General features: G+C 36.3%; 1 non-coding gene across 1 annotated transcript; it reads left to right on the plus strand.

Annotated features, from left to right (window-relative positions):
* The first annotated feature begins 4,270 nt into the window (after positions 1-4,270).
* On the plus strand, positions 4,271-4,397 carry LOC124514095 (U6atac minor spliceosomal RNA). The gene has a single exon (XR_006962586.1). It is a non-coding gene; the product is annotated as a U6atac minor spliceosomal RNA (small nuclear RNA).
* Positions 4,398-14,825: the final 10,428 nt, after the last annotated feature.

The following is a 14,825-nucleotide window of genomic DNA, read 5'->3' on the forward strand; positions in this document are numbered from 1 at the left end:
AGGGTTATACTAGTTCTATAGGATTTATTGGGTTAATCTCCTTCTTTCTTTATGCTCTGAAACACATTAATAACATAGGAAAATATTCTTTGAAGAAATGAAATGACTCATAGGCAAATCTTTCTTAACTCAGTCTTTTAGGAACTAATTTATTTTTACACTTAAAAAATGTCTTTCATGTTTTTGGTCTTTTCAGATTTTCTATCTTTACATAATCAATTTGGTAATTGATAGTTCCTAGAAAATAATCATTTTCATGGATACTTTCTAAGCTTTCATTCACCTACAATTTTTATTTCTCAGACTTTTGGGAGATCTAGTTTTTTCTCCATTTTCTTTTTGTGTTTGTATTTGGTTATTGGATTTATTTATGATAGATTTATTTACCTTTATTTTCATGGTCTTCAATCCATCAGTCTATATATCACAATTGTTTTCTTTGAAATAAAAGCGACTTTGATTCTATTTAAGATTCTGAATTTTTAGTGGAATAATATTCTAGTCCCTTCTTTTGTTAACTAGGTCAGCATAAAAGAAACCTGATGTTTCAGTACTTGAAGTCTTAACTAAAGGACAAGTGTGTGATAACAATGTATCCTAATTTCAGACAAGGTATCCCAAAGCAAATAACCAGTTTTTTGTTTGTTCAGTGTCTAGTTCTGAGGATTACAATGAAAATTTCTATCAATATTATGCTTTCCAATATTGAAAATAACTAGCTGTGTCACTTAATGTTCTTGTTGTTAAGAGATTGTTTAATAATTTGACTGCAAATACATACAGCTTAACTTATTAATTTCCATGCATCTGAATATAATTGCTCCTCAGCAGAAATGATTTCTTCTAAATATCTATTGAGCATAATATGGAATATATATTTTATTCCATTTCCATTCAATAACATTGGGGCCATGCTATTTTCAAAAGGCATAGAAGTAATACCCCCCCCACACACATCTTAGAAATGAACTTTGCTCATATACAAATAAAATTGACATGAGTTCAACTGGACAGGCACTTGAGTACATGGATCTTTCTAATTGAGTTTATTCTCAACTAAATTATTACTCTAAAATAGCTGTTGTTGAAGACCTTGTCTCTGTGTATTTGATGATTTTTAGATTTCCTAAAATCTCAGCAAGAAACAGGTTACTTAAGCTTGAAAAAAATCCATGTGTGATTAGACCTTCTTTGAACGGCATTTAGTCTCCTTACTTTAAGTAATGTTGGTAGCATAGCAACGAGGCTAATATTCAAACATGAATTACTATAGACCGTCTGGATTTGATTTCCCCAACATGTGTTTATGACAGCCCTTTCTTTGTGACTTATTTGTGAACTGCAGACCCATATTAGTCATTTAGAAGAGTTGAAACTTACTTGGTTTTGGAACTCCTAGTAGAAGGTGGGGTTTAATTTTGTATGCAATATTTGAAATGACAGAATGGTGTTTAAATGCAATAAAGTTTATTTAGATGCCACAAAACCTAAAACAATAGATAAGAAAAATGGATATATGTGATAAAACTATGGAGACATTAAATTCCTTTAAAAATTCATTTTCTGTTTTTGTTAAGATCTATTTATTTTGAGAGACAGAGTGAGTGAGAGAGAGAGCAAGCTAGCACATGACTGGGGGAGAGGGGCAGAGGGAGAAAGAGAAAGAAAGAGAATCTTAAGCAGGCTCTATGCTTAGCACAGAGCCAGACCTGGGGCTCGATTGCACGACCCTGAGACCATGACCTGAGCCAAAATCCAGAGATGGACACTCAACCAACTGAGCCACACACACACCCCTCAAATCTCATTTTTTAAACCAATGTTTCCCAAATAGTTGGGCAGAAAACCTCAGCATCAGAGTGACTTGGGTGTTTGCTAAAAATGCAGATTCCTGAGACTTATCTTAGATTTAAGGAATTCGAAATATGTAGGGGTGAGGTTAGGCAATCTGCATTTTAACAAGTTTACCAGTTGATTTTTATCAATAATAAAGTTTGAGAATCACTGATTCCAATTTCATCTTGAATCATCTTTTACCCTTGTCTAGCATTTCCCTCAGCTTATAACCTCTAACCAGTTGTCAACTCCTGATGGTATTATTCAAGAAACAAAATTATATTGTGCCAGTCACAGTATTAGGCCTTTGGAATAAAAGATAATTAAGACATAAGCCCTATCCTTAAGGAGTATAGCCTTGTTATGGAGCTATTCATGAAAACAGACAATTTTAATAAAAGAAAAATTTTATTATGATAAGATGTGCTCCAGGGACTATGAGAGGGTCAGGGAGGGCTACAGAAACCATTCTGGAAAAGAAATGCACTGTAGTTACCCAGAGGACATTATTATACCTTATTCCTAAAAGAAGGGGAGTAAACTACACTGAAAGTTAAGGCAATGACATTTTAAGTAGAGGAAATATATACAAAAGCATAATGGCAAAAAAGTCCTGTGCTTGAAAAAATATAAAAGCCACTTTTGTTCAAGTGTGCACTGAGAGATAGGTAAGCAATAAGTTAATCTGGGAATATAGTTAAGGGTAAGACCACAGGAACCGTTTCAAACACAGTGAGGGATTTGGACTTTATCCAGAGGGACATAAATATCCCCTGAAAGGGTTTAAGCAAAGGATAAGATGATCATATATGCAATTTAGAAACATAATACCGGCTATTGGGTGGAAAATGGATTTTATAGGAGCAAGCTTGGAGCTAGTACATCCAGTTAGGTGACAGTTGCAATCATTCAGATGAGAGAAGAAAGTAGGCAAGACTTATTTAGAAGGGATGTGCAAAGTGTGCAAATCTAGGAAATACTTAAGAGTTTAAATCAGCGGGATGAGAGTTTAAATGTGGAACGTGAAAAAAAAAAAAAAAACTAGGTTTCTAGAATGGGTGACTGAGGAGAATGTGTCCCAATCTGAGACAAAGTATATAGGACAAGGAGCTGACCTGGGAAGCAGAGATGATAAGTTCCATAAATGCCATGCTTAGCTATAGGTGCTTATTGGAAGTTTGTGTAGAAATGCTAGGTAGGAAGTTGGCAAGAGGAGCATGGAATTCAGACGAAGTATCTACACTGGAAATACAGGTTTTGGAGTCAGCCATACATAGATTAGAGTTAAATCCGTGAGGGTAGATGAGATCACGAAGAAAAGAGCGTGTAGAGTAAGAACATTTGAACTGAAAACAGAACCCTGGAAAACACTATTATTTTCCCAAAGCCACTCATGTGTTTTAGGTGTGTGTTACAGCATTGCCGCACTTCCAGTTACCAAATCCTGTATTAGTTACCTATTGCTGTGTAACAAATTATCCCTAAATTAGCAGATGATCATGTCATGAAGTTTCTGAGTGTCAATAATCTGGGAGCAGCTTAGCTGAGAGGTTCTGGCTCAGGTCTCTCAGGAGGTTGCAGACAAGAAGCCCACCAGGGCGACAATCATCTGAAGACTTGATTGAGCTTGGAGAATTCACTTCTAAGTCCACAGACCTGGATTTGGGGAAGATTCTTTGGTTCCTCAAGAGACAGACCTTCTCATACAGTTGTTTACTTTATGGCATAGGACTTCCCCCAGAGTAAGTAATGTGAGAGAGAAAGAGATAGACAGAGAGAGAGAGAGAGAGAGACCGCTACAATGTCTTTCATAACATCATTTCAGAAGTGACATGCCATTAGTTCTACCATATTTTATTGGCTGCACAAGCCAATCTTATGAGATACACAAGGGTGTTGCCTGGCTATCACAAGTGCAAATCTCAATATCATCTTTTTTTAAAAAAAAATCTATATATGTTTATTTATGTTTGAGAGAGAGAGAGAGAGAGAGAGAGAGAAAGTGAAAGAGCAACTGAGGGAGGGGCAGAAAGACAGGGAGACAGAGGATCCAAAGTGAGCTCCATGCTGACAGCAGAGAGCTTGATGTGGGGCTTGAACTCACAAACTGTGAGATCATGACCTGAGCCGAAGCCAGATGCTTAACCAACTGAGCCACCCAGGCGCCCCTCAATATCATCTTTTTTATTCAGAGTTTCCCACCATTAGAAGAGGGATGGTTTCCAATTTCTCTTACAACATGATTGGTATTATTATTATTGATATTACCACAATTATTATAAATCATAAATCAAGTCACATCACAAGTGCTTGCCATATTTTTTACCTTATTTACCATTATACCCTTCATGCAATGTAACTGAGTATTAGTGTGATATATGGAAATGAGGTCAGATTCTGCAAATAAACAATCCTATTTAAAAATATGGTTTCAGTGTTGTATGAAAGGAGAGAAGGTTAGCACTCCCCTAGACAAGAATGGAAGAGGCCCTCAGGCTAGACAACATGCATACGGTTAAGCCATTTCCATCTACTTCAGTGGCATCTAACCATCACTTTTTACAATGGGTTCAAACTTAAGTGACCATCTACTTAATATAGACTGCTATATGCATAAGATGTTATATATGAGCCTAATGGTAACCACAAATCAAAAACTTGTAATAGAGGGGTGCCTGGGTGGCTCAGTCAGTTGGGCGTCTGACTGCGGCTCAGGCATGATCTCGCGGTCTGTGGGTTCGAGCCCCGGGTCGGGCTCTTTGCTGACAGCTCGGAGCCTGGAGCCTGCTTCTGATTCTGTCTTCCTATCTCTCTGCTCCTCCCCTCTTCACGCTCTGTCTCTCCCTCTCTCTCAAAAATAAGTAAACATTAAAAAAAATTGTAATAGATACGCAAAAAATAGAGAAAGGAATCCAAGCATATCACCAAGAAGGCCATCAAACCACAAGGGAAGTAAGCAAGAGAAGAAAGGAATAAAGAACTACTAAAACAACTGAAAAACAAGTAACAAAATGGCAATAAATATATATCTGTCAATAACTACTTTGAATGTAAATGGACTAAATGCTCTAATCAAAAGAGATAGGGTGATTGAATGGATAAAAAAGCAAGATGTGTCTATATGGTGCCTACAGGAGACGCACTTCAGACCTAAAGACACATGTACATTGAAAATAAAGGGATGGGAAAACATTTACCATGCAAATGGAAGTGCAAAAAAAAAGCTGAGGTAGCCATGCTTATATTGGACAAAAGAGACCTTAAAACAAAGATTGTAACAAGAGGCAAAGAAGAGGGCACCTGAGTGGCTCAGTCAATTAAACATCCAACTCTTGATCTTGGCTCAGGTCAGGATTTCACAGTTTGTGGGATCAAGCCCTGTGATGGGCTCTGCACTGACAGTGCAGAGCCTGCTTGGGATTCTCTCTCTCCCTCTCTCTCTCCTCTTCTCCTGCTTATGTGCACGTGCTCTCCCTCTCAAAATAAATAACTTTAAAGAAACAGAAAGAGACAAAGAAGGATACTATATAATGATGAAGGGAACAATTCAACAAGAGGATATAACAATTACAAATATTTATGCAGCCAACATGGGAGAACCTAAATACATAATTAACAAACATAAAGGAGGAAATTGATAGTAATACAATAAAAGTAGGGCACTTTAACACCCCACTTATGTCGATGGATAGATCATCCAGACAGAAAATCAGTTGGTGTAGCCATTGTAGAAAACAGTAAGGTCCCTCAAAAATTAAAAATAGAATTACCATATGATACAGTAATTCTACTGCTGAGAATTTACCCAAAGAAAATTAAAACACTAACTCAAAAATATGTCTGGACCCCTAGGTTTACTGCAGTATTACATACAATAGCCGAGATACAGAAGCAACCTAAATGTCTATCCACAGATGAATGGGTAAGGAAGAGGGACTATTACTTGGCCATTGAAAAGGAATGAAATCTTGCCATTTGTAACAACATAGATGAACCCAGAGGGTATAATCCTCAGTGAAAAAAAGTCAGAGAAAGACAAATACCATATGATTTCACTTATACATGGAACTGAAAAAAACAAAACAAACAAGCAAAGAAAAAAAGACTAACAACCCACGCTCTTTTTTTTTTTTTAACATTTATTTATTTTTGAGAGTGACAGAGACAGAGTGTGAGCTGGGGACGGGGGGAGAGAGAGACACACACACAGAATCCGAAACAGGCTCCAGGCTGTGAGCTGTCAGCACAGAGCCCAGTGTGGGACTCGAACTCACAAACCGCAAGATCATGACCTGAGCTGAAGTCGGATGCTTAATTGACTGAGCCACCCGGGTGCCCCTACACTCTTAAATATAGAAACAAACTAGTGGTTGCCAGAGTGGAGGTGGCTGGGGGATGGGTGAAATAGACAAAGGGGATTAAGAGAACACTTATCTTGATGAACATTGAGAAATGTTTTTGAATTGTTAAATCTTTATACTGTATACCTGAAACTAATATAACATTGTCTGTTATTTATACTTGAATAAAAAAGAAATTCATAAAAAAAGATACAAAATAAATAAAATAAAACTATTCTGTTCCCTGAAAAATAAAATAAAATAAAAACAATTAGGTGCTTTTCAATATTTTAATTTTCTCATGTTCAAATTCTATTTACATGACTTGCTAAAAGTGGAATTTAAAGAATTATAAATGATTTCAGTGAGTGAAGTAAGGTGATTAAATAGAATATAGACATATGTGATGCTTATAACATGTAATGTAAACACTTAAAAATAGTATAAAACATTTAGCATTAAAAATATCTAGTTTTAGTATAAATTAGCTTAGTATAAGCATGTTATTTAAGTTTTCCCAGCTTCACTGCAGTATAACTGAAATATAAAAATTGTATATATTTAAGGTATACAATGTGATGATTTAACATACATATACATTGTGAAATAATTACCACAATAAAGCTAATTAACATATCCATCACCTCACAGAGTTACAATGTTTGCCAAAATTTGCCAAATTTCTACCATAGTCACCATGCTATACATTAGATCCTCAGAAGTTATTGATCTTATAACTGAAAGGTTGTACCCTTTGACCAACATCTCCCCATTTTTGCCACACCCTTAGCCCCTGGTAATCACCAATCTGTTCTCTGGTTCTGTGAGTTTGACTTTCTAAAATTTCACATATAAATGAGATCATTATTTGTCTTTCTGTGTCTGGCTTATTTCACTTAGTATAATATCTTCGGGGTTCATCCACGTTGTACTGAATGGCAGGATCTCCTTTTGTTCAAAGCTGAATAATATTCCATTGTAAATACACAGACTGTATTTTCTTTATTCATCCACTGATGGGCACTGACATTGTTGCCATATCTTGGCTATTATGAATAATGCTGAAATGAACATGGCAGTGCAGATTTGCCTTTGAGATACTAATTTCATTTCCTTTGAATATGTAAATTTAAGACTACTGATTATATCTGGAAGTGAGATTACTAGGACATATGGAGGTTCTATTTTAAGTTTTTTATGGAACTTCACTACTGTGTTCCATAATGGCTGGAATAATTTACATTCCTACCAATAGTACACAAAGATTCCTTCTATCCACATCCTCACTAATACTTGTTATCTGTGGTCTTTTTCCTTTAAATGTTTATTTATTTATTTTGAGAGAGAGAGAGAGAGAAAGAGAGAGAGAGAGCAAGTGGGAGAGGGGCAGAGAGAGAATCTCAAGCAGGTTCTGCACTGTCAGTGCAGAGCCCAACACAGGGCTTGATCTCACAAACTGTGAGATCATGACGTGAGTGGAAATCAAGAGTCAGACGCTTAATGGAACTGAGCCACCCAGCACCCCATCTCTTGTCTTTTTGATAATAGCCATTCTAACTAGTGTGAGGTGATATTGCATTGTGGTTTTGATCTGCATTTCCCTGATGATTCGTGTTGTTGAGCACCTTTTCATATGCCTGTTGGTCATTTGCCTGTCTTCCATGAGGAAATGTTTATTCACCCTTTTGCCCATTTTTACATTGGATTATTTATTTTTTGCTAGTAAGTTGTAGGAATTCCTTACATATTTTGGATATTAACATCTTATTGGATATGTGCTTTGAAAATATTTTCTCCCATTCCATTGCTTTGCTTTTCATTTTGTTGATTGTTTCCTTTTCTGTACAGAAGCTTTTGGGTTCTATATATCCCACTTGTTTAATTTTGCTTTATTGCCCGTGCCTTTGGTGTTGTTTCCAAAAAAAATCATTGCCAAGACAGATTTTCCAGAAGATTTTCCCTTATGTTTTCTTCTAGGAGTTTTACAACTTCAGGTATCACATTTAAGCCTTTAATTCATTTTGAGTTAATTTGATGTAAGATAAGGATCCAATTTCATTCTTTTACACATGGATACCAGTTTTCCCAACACCATTGATTGAAGAGACTACCTTTTCCACATTGTGTACTCTGGGCATCTTTGTCAAAGATTAGTTGACCATATCATGTGTAGGTTTATTTCTGGACCCTTTATTCCATTGTTGTTTATGTCTGTTTTTATAGCAGTACCACACTGTTTGGATTACTATAGCTTTATAATATAGTTTTAAACCAGAAGTGTGATGGCTCTAGCTTTGTTCTTTTTTTTCTCAAAAATGCTTTTGGCCATTCAGGTTCCATTTAAATTCCCTATAAGTGTTAGGACTGTTTTCTATTTCCATGAAGAATGCCATTGGAATTTTGATAGGGAATGAATTGAATCTATAGATTGCTAAAATAGTATAAATATTTTAGCAATATGAATTCTTTTAATCCATGAACACAGAATATCTTTTTTTTGTTTTCTTTAATTTCTTTCATCAGTGTTTTCTAGTTCTCAGAGTACATAGATCTTTCACTTTCTTAGTCAAATTTATTGCTAAGTATTTTATTATTTTTGATCATAATGTAAGTAGGGTGGTTCTCTTAATTTCTTTTTCAGATAGTTCATTGTCAGTGTCTAGAAACATAACTGATTTTGGTATGTTGTTCTGTATCCTGCAAATTTACTGAATTCATTTATTAGCTCCAACAATTTTTTCATGGAATCTTTAGTGTTTTCTTCATATAAAACCATATCATCTGCAATTTCACTTATATGAGAAATCCTTCTTTCCTATTTGGATGTCCTTTATTTCTTTTTCTTGACTAATTGCTCTGGCTAGGGTTCCCAGTCCTATGTTGGATAGAACTGGTGACAGTGGGCACTGTTTTCCTGATCTTGGAGGAAAAGCTTTCAATCTTTCCCCATTAAGTACGATGTTAGCTGTGGGACTGGCATATATGTCTTTCATTACGTTGAGGTACATCCTTCTGTACCTATTTTGTCGAGGATTTTTATCATGAAAGGACATTGAATTTTGTCAAATACTTCTTCTGCATCTATTGAGATGACCATGTGATTTTTATGTTTCATTCTATTAACGTGATGTGTCACATTTATTCATTTGCCTATTGTTGAACCATCCTTGTATCCCAGGAATAGATCCTACTTAATCAGTGTATAAGATCCTTTTAATGTGTTGATAAATTCAATTTGCTAGTATTTTCTTGAGGATTTGGCATCTATATTCATCAGGAGTAATGGCCTGTAGGTTTCTTTTCTTGTATCTGGCTTTGGCTTTGGTATCAGGGTAATGCTGGCCTTGTAACATGAGCTTAGAAGTGTTCTCTTCCTTCAGATTTTCAGAAGAGTTTGAGAAGGACTGGCATTAATTCTTTTTGTTGTAAGTTTATTTATTTATTTTTGAGAGAGAAAGAAAGTGTGAGTGAAGGAGGGGCAAAGAGGGAGAGAGAGAATCCCAAGCAGGCTCCACACTGTCAGCATGGAGCCCAATGTGGGGCTTGAATCCACAAGCCCCAAGATCATGGTCTGAGCTGAAGTCAGATGCTTAACTGACTGAACCACCCAGGTGCCCCTAATTCTTCTTTAAATATTTGGTAAAATTAATCATGCAGCCATCTGGTCCTGGAATCTTTTTTGGGGGGATGTTTTTGATTACTGATTCAATCTCCTTACTTGTTATTGGTCTAATCAGAATTTCTTTTTTTTTTTAATGTTTTATTGTATTTTTGAGAGAAAGAGAGAGAGAGAGAGCGTGAGCAGCGAGGGGCAGAGATAGAGAGGGAGACACAGAATCTGAAATAGGATCCAGGCTCCAAGCTGTGAGCACAGAGCACGATATGGGGCTTGAACTCATGAACCACGAGATCATGACCTGAGCTGAAGTCAGACGCTTAACCACTCAGGGGACTCTGAACTTCTGTCTTTGTTTTTTTTTGTTTGTTTGTTTGTTTTGTTTTTTAATGTTTGTTGATTTTTGAAAGAGAGACAGAGCACAAGCAGGGGAGGGGCATAAAGAGAGGGAGACCCACAATCTGAAACAGTCTCCAGGCTCTGAGCTGTCAGCACATAGTCTGATGCAAGGCTTGAACTCACAAACGTGAGATCATGACCTGAGCCGAAGTCAGATGCTCAACCAACTGAGCCACCTAGGTGCCTCTGAATTCTGTTTTTCTAACCATTGTAGTTTATATCTCAAGCACTGCATAAACACATTTTTCTTGGGTTATTTTAATAAGATTCCAATGCCTTTCTACCATCGTGTAGCACCTTTTCTGTACATATTTAGGGTACAGTCAATTCTCAGGTAAAGGCCTGTCAATCATTTTGACACCTGCATTTTCTGCTTTATTTCTTGCTTTGTAAAATCTTCTCTTGATAGTTAGCAGGTCTTTTTTAATTGCCTGCTTTGTTGACAACTTATACTTTTATTCTTTGTGTACATGCAATGGAGAAGTGCTTTGGAAGGAAAACAATGCTCTATCCAAAGAAAGGTTTAAGGAGGTGCAGGAGAGCTTAGGGTGATGCTAAAATAGATTTTTACCAACATGGAACAAAGACAAAATGCAAAGAGGTGAAATTTGGAGAAACTAGACAACCTTTGAGGATTTCAGGATTTTCTTTGGGGTCATTCCTTTAATTAATTTAAATTCCAAGATATGCAATAATGGAAGAATTAGTAATGTGACTTTGTTTTGCAACAAGAAATAATTTGGAAGATGGGAAGGGGAGAGAGTAATTTTATTTATGAAGGCATGACATTTGTGGAGTTTCAATTAAGCAAGTCTAAAACAATGTTTTCTGTTCCTGGATGCTCCTAGAATTTTCTAGTGCACACGTACTGATGAAGATATGCTGCAAGTAGATGTGTAGTTGAAAGAAGGGGGATGATATTCTCTAGTGCCTACAAACTAATGAATACCACTTCCAAAAACCACGTATTTGTTTCGCTGACTGTTAGAACGGCAAAGGACCTTACAAGTCATTCAGAACAACCACTTAACTTTACATTTAGGAAAACCAAGTACCATAGAGAAGTAACTGTCCAGTAAACAACCAGTCACTGATAGAGCTAGGGCACAAAACTCTTTCCTGTCTATAAAACTGTGCCTAGTGCTCTATGTACCTCTTTAACTGCTTTCTACTGGATTGAACTGCTTTTTTTAAAATTTCTTTTTATTCTCCCATGGGTTGGAAGTTATATGTTTTGTTTATATCCATAGCATGTATCCTTAAATTTTTAGTATGTCTAATTAATCTAAAGTCTAAAGTTAGCCAACACCTCTCTCCTCCTCTGGAAGACTATAAGGACCTTAGAATACTTAGGCAGGCTATTTTGGTTGCCTAAACTACAGGGATGCATTCTTTCCTCTTCTTTCTTTCTAAAAGAGCCAGGGTTTTATTCAAATATTGAGCAAAATAAGTTCAAGGATGGCGAGTCTATCACAAGGTGATAATCATGATTAGTCTAAGTGAGACAGGAAAATAACATTCTCTTTGCCAATGATTGGTTGTGGCCAATGGGCTATAAATAAAAGTCTGCTCTCAAGCTACTGGAAAGGATGTCCTGACCTGATAAAAAGACAGAAACATAAGAGAAGATAGTGTTCACTGCTTTCTTTCTTTCTGCGTGAGAATGTGCTTGTGTGAGAACATCGTACTTGAGTTATTCGGACCGTGGGGGAAAAGAGCAGACATGTACTATAGAAGAAATAGCACAATGAGGAAGACAGCTTATGTCCTCAATTGCATAATTGGGCTGCTGTTACAACTCATGGACTATCCATCTCTGGACTTCATGATAGACAAAATAATAATGATTTCCAATTGTTTAAGGCTCTTTTAGTAAAGTAACTGGTTATTTCCAACCCAAACCAACTTAAATCAATAGAATCTTTAAGTCACCCTTACATCTGACATATTATTTTTATGTAATGTGTTGGTAATTTTCACTATTAATGCTTTTGCTAAGTCAATGCTTCTCTAGATTAACAAAAACGATAAACAATTTCTTTTTGACCATGACTTCTACTGTCTCAGGGCTTTCAAGCTTCAGTTTTCTCTTTCATGAAGTTCATCTCTTACTATTGTAATGGTAGTCTGGTAATGAAAAATTCTCAGTCATTATCTGCAAAAGTATTTAATTTGGCCCACTCTTGAATGATTATATATGTATAAAACTCTAGATCAACAGTTTTCTCCTAATTTTATTTCCGTGTGTCTAGGTGTGGATTTATTTTTATTTAATACTGCATGGAACTTGATGTATTTCTTGAAACTGAGAATCAATGTTTTTCAATTGTAGAAGTTTTCAAATATGATATCCTCAAATAGTCACAGTATTTGAAACCCTACGAAACATGTCAAACATTCTTCTTCTTTTGAATATTTTTTTTAACATTTATTTATTTTTGAGACAGAGAGACAGAGCATGAACGGGGGAGGGGCAGAGAGAGAGGGAGACACAGAATCGGAAGCAGGCTCCAGGCTCCGAGCCATCAGCCCAGAGCCCCACGCGGGGCTCGAACTCACGGACCGCGAGATTGTGACCTGAGCCTGAGCCGAAGTCGGACGCTTAACCGACTGAGCCACCCAGGCGCCCCTTTTGAATATTTAAATCTCCACTCCATAACCATAACCTCTTTAACCTTCGGTGCTTTATTCTAGATAATTTCTTCAAAACTATCTTCCATTTTAAAAACAGTACCTCTTTAAAAAGTCTATTGAGTTACAAGATCTTCTATACATATCACAGTAAAATTATTTTTAAAAGTGCTATTGGCATTTTTTCCTGTCAAAATGAAAACGGGTTTCTTTTCCTCATATGCATGGTTTTGAAATGTGCTGATAACCTCTTTCATGTATGCCATTTTCAACATGCATACTTCTGATAAATGTATTACTTGAGGTTATTATGAGTCTAATTTTTCTTTTTGTTGTGACTTCTGACTCTTCCTCTTTTTAGCAGCTACATCCTGCAAGTCTTGGTGTGAATGTGTGTCCCTCCAGAGAAGTTTTGCATTTGCTTCTGCCTGGAAGCATCACTGGACTTGTATGAGTTTTTCATGTCAATTTGTCAGCTTGGCAGTTCCCAGATAAAATGGATATTAAACATTCAAATTCAAAGTTAATATGCGGGCAGGTCCATGATTACAAATTTACAGGGGAAGCTTTTTCTATCGTTAGCCCAGGCTGAGATATACAAGGGTCCTTTCCATCTCCCTTGGAATATAAATAAGTTTTGTTATTTTTTGACAATTTCGCTGAGCTTGTACATTCCCACCTCGTGCCACATTCTCACAGATTCTCTTCCTTCCTCATAAAATTCACTGCTACCATTTTCTTATACTTGGGGGACCCTTGCAATACAAAATTTGAAAAGGAGGAAATGTAAGAAAGACCTCGTTCAAAATGCTAGTGATGTCTCCGTTGAGGAACATTGGCCTAGGCCAATCACAATTCATCCTCTGAGGCTGGGGGTGTGGCACCTGACTAAAGTTGGGGTTCTGTTAGTAAGGAAGAAGAAGGCCGCTGATGAACAGATAAATACCAGTGACTACATTAGGAAGGACCAAATATGGAACAACTAAAATATGTCAAGTGCTCTGCTAAGCAATCTATATACGTTAAGTCATCTTTTTCTCACAGCAAAGTTGAGAGGAAGTTTATGATTATCCCCATTTCATAGGTGAGAAGACCGAGCTTCAGTCTGAGAGAGGCAAATCATTTCCCTAAGCTCATAAAGCTAACAAGTGGCATCACCCGGTTTCAAACTCAGCGTTCATAGAAACTTGATGTATCCATCAGAAAAAAACCCACAATACTTGATTTCTATGCTCATGAAGCACACACAGTGCAACAACTATCTCTGAATTTCCTTCTTCAAGTTGATAAGTGGCCAACATAGAAAAATCCTTAATGTCCCATGGAATTTAGTTCTTCATTGATTCTTTCGTGATGAGTGGTGATTATTAAATTGCCAGGACCATCCCTGAACCAGTTATAACTGGCTTTAGCATGAATTCTGACACCCAGCTCTGCTTTAAATAACCCACATTTTCAATATCTAGCGTAAACAGGGTATTTTTACCACTGATATTTGAAAAACACTTTAAAAAGCCTCAGAGTATGAAATATGCTGTAATACTGTATATATCGGTAAATTACATTTCCAGTTTGTCCTCAATTTCAAGAAAATCCTCAGCCAAATAAACTAGCAAGCAAATAAATCACTTTAATTATAATAAATGGCAGTTTCTCTAAATATATTTCTGGCAGCAAATAGCTTCTATTATTGACTTTTGCAAGAGTAATTTAAGGGGAAACTATTCTCAGTAAAGTTGGAGATGCCTGCTATTCCTCATCTATGTATATTATAATCCATTTAGATTCCTACACCATGGGAAAACTAATTTCCAATTTTAAGGCACTTAAGCTGATATATTTATTATGAAATTATCCATCTTATAAATTATCTTCTTCATAGTGCCTCATTGGCTAAATTTAAGAATGCGATTTTCTATAGTGTAGATAGAAAAATCATGGCCAGGTCAGAAAAGAATTATTGTTTTTCTAGAATTACAATAATATATCGTAGTATTAAAATG

Source organism: Lynx rufus, unplaced genomic scaffold (assembly GCF_022079265.1).
Source record: "Lynx rufus isolate CCGP_SWC_20201006 ecotype Redwood Valley unplaced genomic scaffold, mLynRuf1.p SCAF_19, whole genome shotgun sequence".
Lineage (NCBI taxonomy): Eukaryota > Metazoa > Chordata > Mammalia > Carnivora > Felidae > Lynx > Lynx rufus.